Raw genomic sequence first — 8,000 nt, forward strand, 5'->3', positions numbered from 1 at the left:
ACCTTCCCAAAAAACCATGAAACACGTGGATGTTATTTTATGGCTTTTCATTGAAAACACACTGCACTGTAAATGGAGTTTCAAAGTTAGAGAAAGAATTGATCAAAATCTAAGGACAATATTATGTAAGGACAATGTTAAAAATGGATAAGAAAAAGTTTCATTTGGTGAGGTTAATCTAAAGGATGCATAACCATGTCATGCTAGACAGATAAAAAAAAGTAGTGATCTTGCGCTTTTACTCAACTAAGGTACTTACCAAAACCTTAGGTTTTATACAGGTGTCAAACTCCCACCTGGAAAGGGATAGTTTTCTATACTACACCTAATTTTACCTTAAATAACTGAAGCCCGAGGCAACAGTTGTTTAAAAGAACTAACAGGCAAATAATGACTACATAATTCAGTACATTAAAATAAAACTAGGACAGTAATAGTTGTATATTTTGTATATTCAAAAATATACAACTGGGGAAAATAACCACTGTACACAGTTTGGAGGTTGTTAAAGTGACCACTTAGAAGGTTGAACAGTGCAAGACATGCTTCTCCAGTTACAAGCTCAAAACAGGAGTGCAAACGAAATTAAAGCTTTTGTTTAAAGTTGCAGGATAAAGAAAGCTTGAAATTAATAATAAAATGCTTCCCTCGGGTCATCCCCCGGAAATGAAGTGATCAAAATGCTTTTTCATAGTGTAATTTTCTTCAGTGAACTTTCTTTCAATGGCAAAACTGCATCCCACAGGTTGGGTTTCCTACTCACACCACTGGTCATGACCACATTTGATCAATGAGCCTACACAGTGGTGAGTAAGGAAGAATACTAGTTGCCAGAAGTCTAACATCAATGTAAAGAATTTGGAGTTCTGCCTTAGCCAGTGTACCTGAACCCTGCAGAGAATAGATAAAGCAATGGGCTTTAATACTCTCTTATTCTTGTAAAACTGGAGGACAAATGGACATACAAATACCACCCCGCCCCCAGAGGCAAGCTGTTGTGGTGGAAGATGTTAAGCACTTAAATGAACTAAGATGCTGCTCTAAAAATTGGAGAAGTGTAGAGGTTCAAGATCAATACCAGTGCAAGAGCTTTTTAAGTGAGTTGACTAGGCAGTGCTTGCATCCATCCATGCAAATGTAGGACATGGCCCCAAAAGAGAACTGAAAAGATGTATATAACAACTGGGTAAGTCCCTTGCCAGTAGTTTATAAAAATATATAGTCAATACTGTAGAGGTCCCTTCTACAGCCAATACTATGGAAGTCCATTTTAGTTACCCATTACTTCAATACCAAAAAGCATTTACTACTTTTCAGACATTCCAGACAAAGGTCACTTATAACAAAAAGTCAACTTTTTTTAAAAAAACAAGATACTGTCCATTTAAAAAGTAGGTCTTTTCTTTCAAGTGAACAGGACATTTTATGTATTAAACTTAACTTCTAGTCTGTCAAGACTGGTTTAAGATCCTTATGTAATGTGCATATATGCAGAAACAAATAAACTTGCTTTAAACATTATCTGCACAGAAATAAAATTAACTTCTCAAAACCTGATAGGATAGGTCTGGTTAGTACAAATCTATTGCAAAATAAAAGGATTCTGTGCATCAGTTCAACCAGGAGAAGCAGGAAAAGACTGTCCCAACCATGAGAGTTCAAGTTTACGTTGTGTTCTGAAAGCCTAGAGCTAAGGGACACCATGTTGCTCACAGTGTCCTGATATGCAGAACTGCTCAAGCTACGAAGTCAGGGCTTCCTCTGGAGCTAGAAGCACATTCTGGTTTCTATTTCGGAGATGTTTAGATTTCCTAAGAAGAGTCTATGGCTTCTGCGGCCTTTTTTCATTTCCGAGGAGACTCTTCATTCTGCCCAGACCCTGTGGAGTCTCCTACTGCACTTTCCATTACTTCTCACAGTTTGCTTTCCAGCTCTGCCAACCGTGTGTTCTGTTCACCTATGATCTGGGTCTGCTCTACTGTTCACCTAAAATCTGGGTCTGCTCTAGCAGTTTCTGGTCCTGGTCTTGAAGCTGTTTCTGCTGTTCTTGCTCTTTGGTGCGAAGCTCAGAAATTTCACGCCTGAGAACAGTCACCCCAGCACCATTTGTCTTAACCTGCTGCTGGAGTTTGGTAACCTCTTGTCTTGAAGGGTTTTGCTTGGAGAAGAGTTGCATTGTTGTCAGGGCTACAGAAGGTCCTGGAACTGGAGGAGAGCCCATGAGCCTTCCAGATACATCTGATCCTGGTAATTTCCTCTTTAGAACTGGAACAATCTTTTCATCAAAGTATTCTGTTGCCATGGAGGAAATATCCCTTATCTCTTGCAGTACTTCATGAGCTCGCTGAGGGGCTCTGGTAGAATGGACATATCTCAACACATGATAAATCTCATCAATCACCTTTCCTGGGATGAAGCAACAGAGATTGGAGTCCACAAGCTTCATGAAAGTCACATTTAAGAGAGACAGCTTTGTTTCAACCGCAGCGAGGATGTCTGCATGAGGAGCTAATGAACGGTTTCTCCTTTCTGACTCTCTCCTTGGGAGTTGTGCTTTAACTTGTTTCTGACATGGATTATGGTACCTCTCCACTTTTAGAAATCCCTGATTCAACATTCTCTGGCAGACCAAGTCCATTCTTTTACAAACCAGGTGGAGCTGGCTAATTTCATCCTGGGACATAAAGCTGGGGATGTTTTCGATGGCTACGATGGACAGCGCCATGAGCATGTTGTTTTGAGGCAGCTGGTCCGGAGCCAGCGCCGAGGCTGGGGGCGCCTGGGACCCCGGCTGCAGGGACTGGGGCGGGCGGGGTCGGTGAGGGCAGTCGCTGGGTAGAGCCGATGGCGGAAGGGGAGCCGCAGTCGCCGTGGCCACCGCCTCCTTCCTCAGCCAACCGCTCCTCCGATGCCGCCGCCATCTTGGGGGTTTGATTCCTTCCTCTCTGTTTTTAAATAAGTTCATTTGTATCTTTTTTTTTTTTAAGATTCCACATATAAGTGATATCATATGATATTTGTCTTTCTGTGTCTGACTTACTTCACTTAGTATGATCATCTCTAGGTCCATCCATGTTGCCGCAAATGGTGTTGTTTCATTCTTTTTTATGGTGATTATTTAGAGTTTTTATGAAAAATTTCAAACATATAGCAAAATTTAAAAAATTCAAACGCAAACACCATTTTTTCCTATTACACAGCAATATTGTTAGTTACAAATTAGCTGGGCTATTAGGACTGTCAGTTACCACGAAATTAAAAATGATTCTACATGTCAAACTCAAATAGAAAATGTCATGCAATATGTAAATTACTAACAGGCCTCTGGTGCAGAGAATACATATATACTTATCACCGAGATTCACCATTAACATTTTAATATAGTTATTTAACCACATATCCATCCCTCTACCCACCCATTAATCTATCTTTTTATTTATTTATTTATTATTTTTATTATTATTTTTGTGGTATGCGGGCCTCTCACTGTTGTGGCCTCTCCCGTTGCGGAGCACAGGCTCTGGACGTGCAGGCTCAGGGGCCATGGCTCAAGGGCCCAGCCGCTCCGCGGCATGTGGGATCTTCCCGGACCGGGGCACGAAGCCGTGTCCACTGCATCGGCAGGCAGACTCTCAACCACTGCGCCACCAGGGAAGCTCTAACCCATCTTTTTAAAATTCATTTTAAAGTAAATTATAGACATCAGTACACTATTCCCTAAATACTTCAGTATGCATATAATTTAATAGAGTTCAAGAAAATGTTTATTTTTATAAAGCACTTCAAGAACAGTTCTTATTAAATTGATCGGGATTAGATTTTGTGTGCAATTTTTAGATAACTGGGGCTATGTCTACATTTAAATTCGCTGAATAAACATAGGGATGGTGAAGACTACTAGGTGTGGGGTGAAAAAATTAAATATTGGCTGAGAATTATTCCACAAGATCTACAGGGGAAAAAGCGATCACATTTTTATTCTCTTCTATATGGATCTTCAGAGGCTAAGAAACAAGCCCGGGGCATACAAAATAGAGAAGGATTCTTTTTTTGTTTTGGCCCCTGAGTGTGTAGCCCCCAGGCCATCAGAGAACTCTGTCTGGTAGTTTCTGACTCATAAGAATGGACACTGAGGGGACTTACCTGGTGGTCCAGGGACTAAGACTCTCCATGCTCCCAATGCAGGGGGCACGGGTTCGATCCCTGGTGAGAGAACTAGATCCCACGTGCTGCAACTAAGAGCTTGCTTTGCCGCAACGAAGATCCCACGTGCCGCAACTAAGAACTGGTGCAACCAAATAAATAAGTAAATAAATAAATATATATAAAAAAAAGAAAGAATGGATACTGAAAGGTCTATGGATGTGTTTATTCTGCCACTGGCCAAGAGTGATGAGGCCCTGTGTACATGTTCTGCAGAAACAGCAGGTATGGCATATTACAGAGTCATTAGGAAGTGAAATGATGAATATGGTCTACCTGATACGTTGGCCTAAAATATCCTGAGCCTGAAGACACAATGACTCCTTAAAAAAGATCATGTTTTGTCCAAATACTCCAACCTAAACTTGTTCCTTATGTTTGAGCAATTCACGATCTAAATGAGTCTTTGTGGCTGTGCATTTTGAAAGATTCACCGTTCCCACCACCTCTGTCCCCACCTTGGTCATGGGTTGCATTCCCAGATCAGTTCAGTCACGAGTTCTCAGAGGTGTTACACCAAGACCCCTTCAAATACTGTGCCCATGATCTGGTTTTACTCATTCTACAAAATTTGCCAAATGTTTACTTTTATGCTGTTTGTTCTGATTATATTTTTAATACAAATGAGTTAAAAATATAATTGTCACTAAAATGTAAAAGTGAACCCAGGTGGTTTGGTCCTCCATGTATCAAAAAATAATGGCCTTGGGCTTCCCTGGTGGTGCAGTGGTTGAGAGTCTGCCTGCCGATGCAGGGGACACGGGTTCGTGCCCCGGTCCGGGAAGATCCCACATGCTGCGGAGTGGCTGAGCCTGTGAGCCATGGCCGCTGAGCCTGCGCGTCCGGAGCCTGTGCTCCGCAACAGGAGAGGCCACAGCAGTGAGAGGCCCGTGTACCACACACACACACACACACACACACACACACAAAAAGCCTAGGGGGCACCAATCTACCCAAGAGTGCCTCTGAATCTGTGTATAGAACATTCTCTCTGAGTGAAACAGGGAGCCATTGGAAGGATTTGAGCAGAGGTGACTTAGGTTTTCAAAGGATTTCCCTGGATATATGTTGAGATTTGACTTCAGGGAGAGAGGTTAAAAGGGACACCCATGAAGGTTGCAGTAATCCAGAAAGAAAGATGACAGAGGCTCAACCCAGGCTGTTTGCAGTAGGGCTGGAGAGAGGATCAGTTTCTGAATATGCAGCTTTAGAGGCAGAGCTGAGAGGATTTCCTGACAGTTTGGATTTGGGGTGGGCATATGGGGGGGGAGTTAATGAGGACTCCATGGTTTGGGGCTATGTTCCCAGGCTACAGGTGCATGAACTGGGAGAAATGAAGGAAGGGAGGAAGAGGAAAGGAAGGGAGAAAAAAAGGAAAGAGGCAAGATGGGAACTGTTCTAGGTGCTGAGTGTGTATAAGTGATGAAGACACAGTCTTAACAAATCCCAGTTACTTATTGAAATAAATGGACAAAGTTCAGAGAGGGAGCACAGAAGAGGGAGTGATTTGCCAGCAGGTTGGAGTCAGGGAGGTGACATTTGAGCTGGGTTTTGAAAGATGAATAAGAGACTGCCAGGTGTGTGTGTTTGCGTGCATGTGTGTGCACGTGTGCACGTGTATTGGGGCTGAGGAATGGTGTGCAGATTTCTAGGAAGAGGGAAGGAGTAAGTGAATATTCTGAATCTGCAGATTGTAATTAAGTAATCTTTAGAAAGTTCTGTAGCCTAGCCAATGCATCCCACAATCCGTAAAGAAATAGCTTTATCTTTCTGAGGGCTGGATAGGTTAGTGTTGCTGCATTTAGTGGGTTTTTTTCAGTTTGTCTTAAAAAATTTATTATAAACTATTTAAGATATTTAGAAAAGATACAAAGAACAGTTTAATGGCACTTAGTGATTTTAAGCTGAAGTCCTGGGGGCAAAAGGAAAACATTTAGCTCAAAGAGCATAGACAGCTAGTTTAAAAGAGCTTTCCTCATCTAGAAAAGCTAGATGCCACACTGCCACAAGCTTGCTGTCACACTTGGTGCCCCACTCCTTTGATTTAGGGAGTCTTCTCTCATTGCTGTAAAAGTCTGCTATAATCCAAAATCTCACTTTCGTCATAGCATGGTTATTTCCTAGGCTTAATGAAATAAATATGCAGTCACAGCCCCTTGATTGAAGCAAAGCACCTCTCCTGGAATAAAAAAAATGCTGAGGTTTGGTTCTGTAAATGAGAAAGGACTAAATTTAGGGGATTTTGTTCCATACATTATTGCTTGACAATGGTGATGGTAACCTCTTAAATATTATGGCTTTTTACAAAGTTCTTCCTTTCCCATTAGCTTATGCCGATCTCACCGTAGCTCTGCCAAGTGGTGATGGCAAGTGGTCTCTATTTTATGTTGAGAAGAACTGAGCCTTAGAGAGTTCAAAAGACTACAGGAAGCCATGAGACAAGAATGTAGCAGGGGGCCTTCCCTGGTGGCGCAGTGGTTGGGAGTCCGCCTGCTGATGCAGGGGACACGGGTTTGTGCCCCGGTCTGGGGGGATCCCACATGAATTGAATCATTTAGAAGTTTGTTCAATCTTTTATATAATGATCAAAAAAGGAAAAGATCTATTAGTTGGCTTCAATGTACCCAACACTACAAACATTTCCCAGACAGAAGCTCCACCTTCTGCGTGTTCAGAGCCCGGTGAGGGAAATAAACAATCAAGCGGATGACAAGCAATATGGTTAATGGCATAGTTGAGGTATGAACCAGGCTTTATGGGAAACTACTTGAAAACTTCCCAACAACTGAGATTTTGCTCAGTTCCAAAATTTTAAACACCTTCCAAATTAATTGTGTGCTAGTTTTCTAATTAGGCCGTGATGGGAGTATCACGGCCAACAGCCCCATTTATTGCATTGTACAGAGCTCTGCTGAACTCCGGTATTGTAATCCTTAACCCTCCCTGGAGGAATGCTGCGTGATTCTGCATCTTATTATTTTTTTTCCAAGCCTGATGACACATTAATTGCCATTGAAGTGTTTGGCACATCCTCCCTCAAATAGTCTACAACGAAGTTTTATATGTATATCCAAGCTGTCATAAGACTTGTGAATGGATACAGGAAGCAAATGTTAATGTTTATACAATAGGTTAAAGGCTAACCTTTAGTTTTATTTCAACTGTCAAACAGGCTGTGTGGATTCTACTGTGATGTGTACAGAAGAATCTGTTCATGTCTCCCAGTTGTTTGTCTTCTGGAGCTTCCTGTTGCCCAGATGTGATACACTGCAGGACTGTCTTGTGAGAAAGCCAAAAATACAGTGCTTAAAATAACCGTGCTTAAGTAACTGGAAAAAAAATTAAAAGGGAACATATCTCTGGACTTCAGAGGATAAAGTATATTAGAAATCAAAGTGAAAAAAAATGCGTTAACTTAACCTTGCACATTAGCATTGGGTCTTTCATCCAAATATTTTGAAGCTTTTGCTTACCTCTCAGTCATGTATATACAAACAAAACATTCTTTAATTGGTCTTCTCTTCCCTTTCCCCATGTAGTTGATAGTAGACACTTGATTTTCTCCACCTGGAGCTAGAAATGCTGTTGAAGGTAAATGGAGCAGATGTCTACCTGAGTGGGAACCATTGCATGCTGAATGTATAGAGGATGGGTTTTATTTTTATTTTTTTAACATCTTTATTGGAGTATAATAGCTTTACAATGGTGTGTTAGTTTCTGCTTTATAACAAAGTGTATCAGCTATACATATACATATACCACCATATTTCTTCCCTCTTGCGTCTCCCTCCCACCCC

General features: G+C 41.5%; 1 pseudogene; it reads right to left on the reverse strand.

Moving 5' to 3' along the window:
• Positions 1-1,741: 1,741 nt before the first annotated feature.
• On the reverse strand, positions 1,742-2,921 carry LOC137225587 (F-box only protein 28 pseudogene; annotated as a pseudogene).
• Positions 2,922-8,000: the final 5,079 nt, after the last annotated feature.

The sequence above is a fragment of the Pseudorca crassidens genome, chromosome 5 (genome assembly GCF_039906515.1).
Source record: "Pseudorca crassidens isolate mPseCra1 chromosome 5, mPseCra1.hap1, whole genome shotgun sequence".
In the NCBI taxonomy this organism is placed as follows: domain Eukaryota; kingdom Metazoa; phylum Chordata; class Mammalia; order Artiodactyla; family Delphinidae; genus Pseudorca; species Pseudorca crassidens.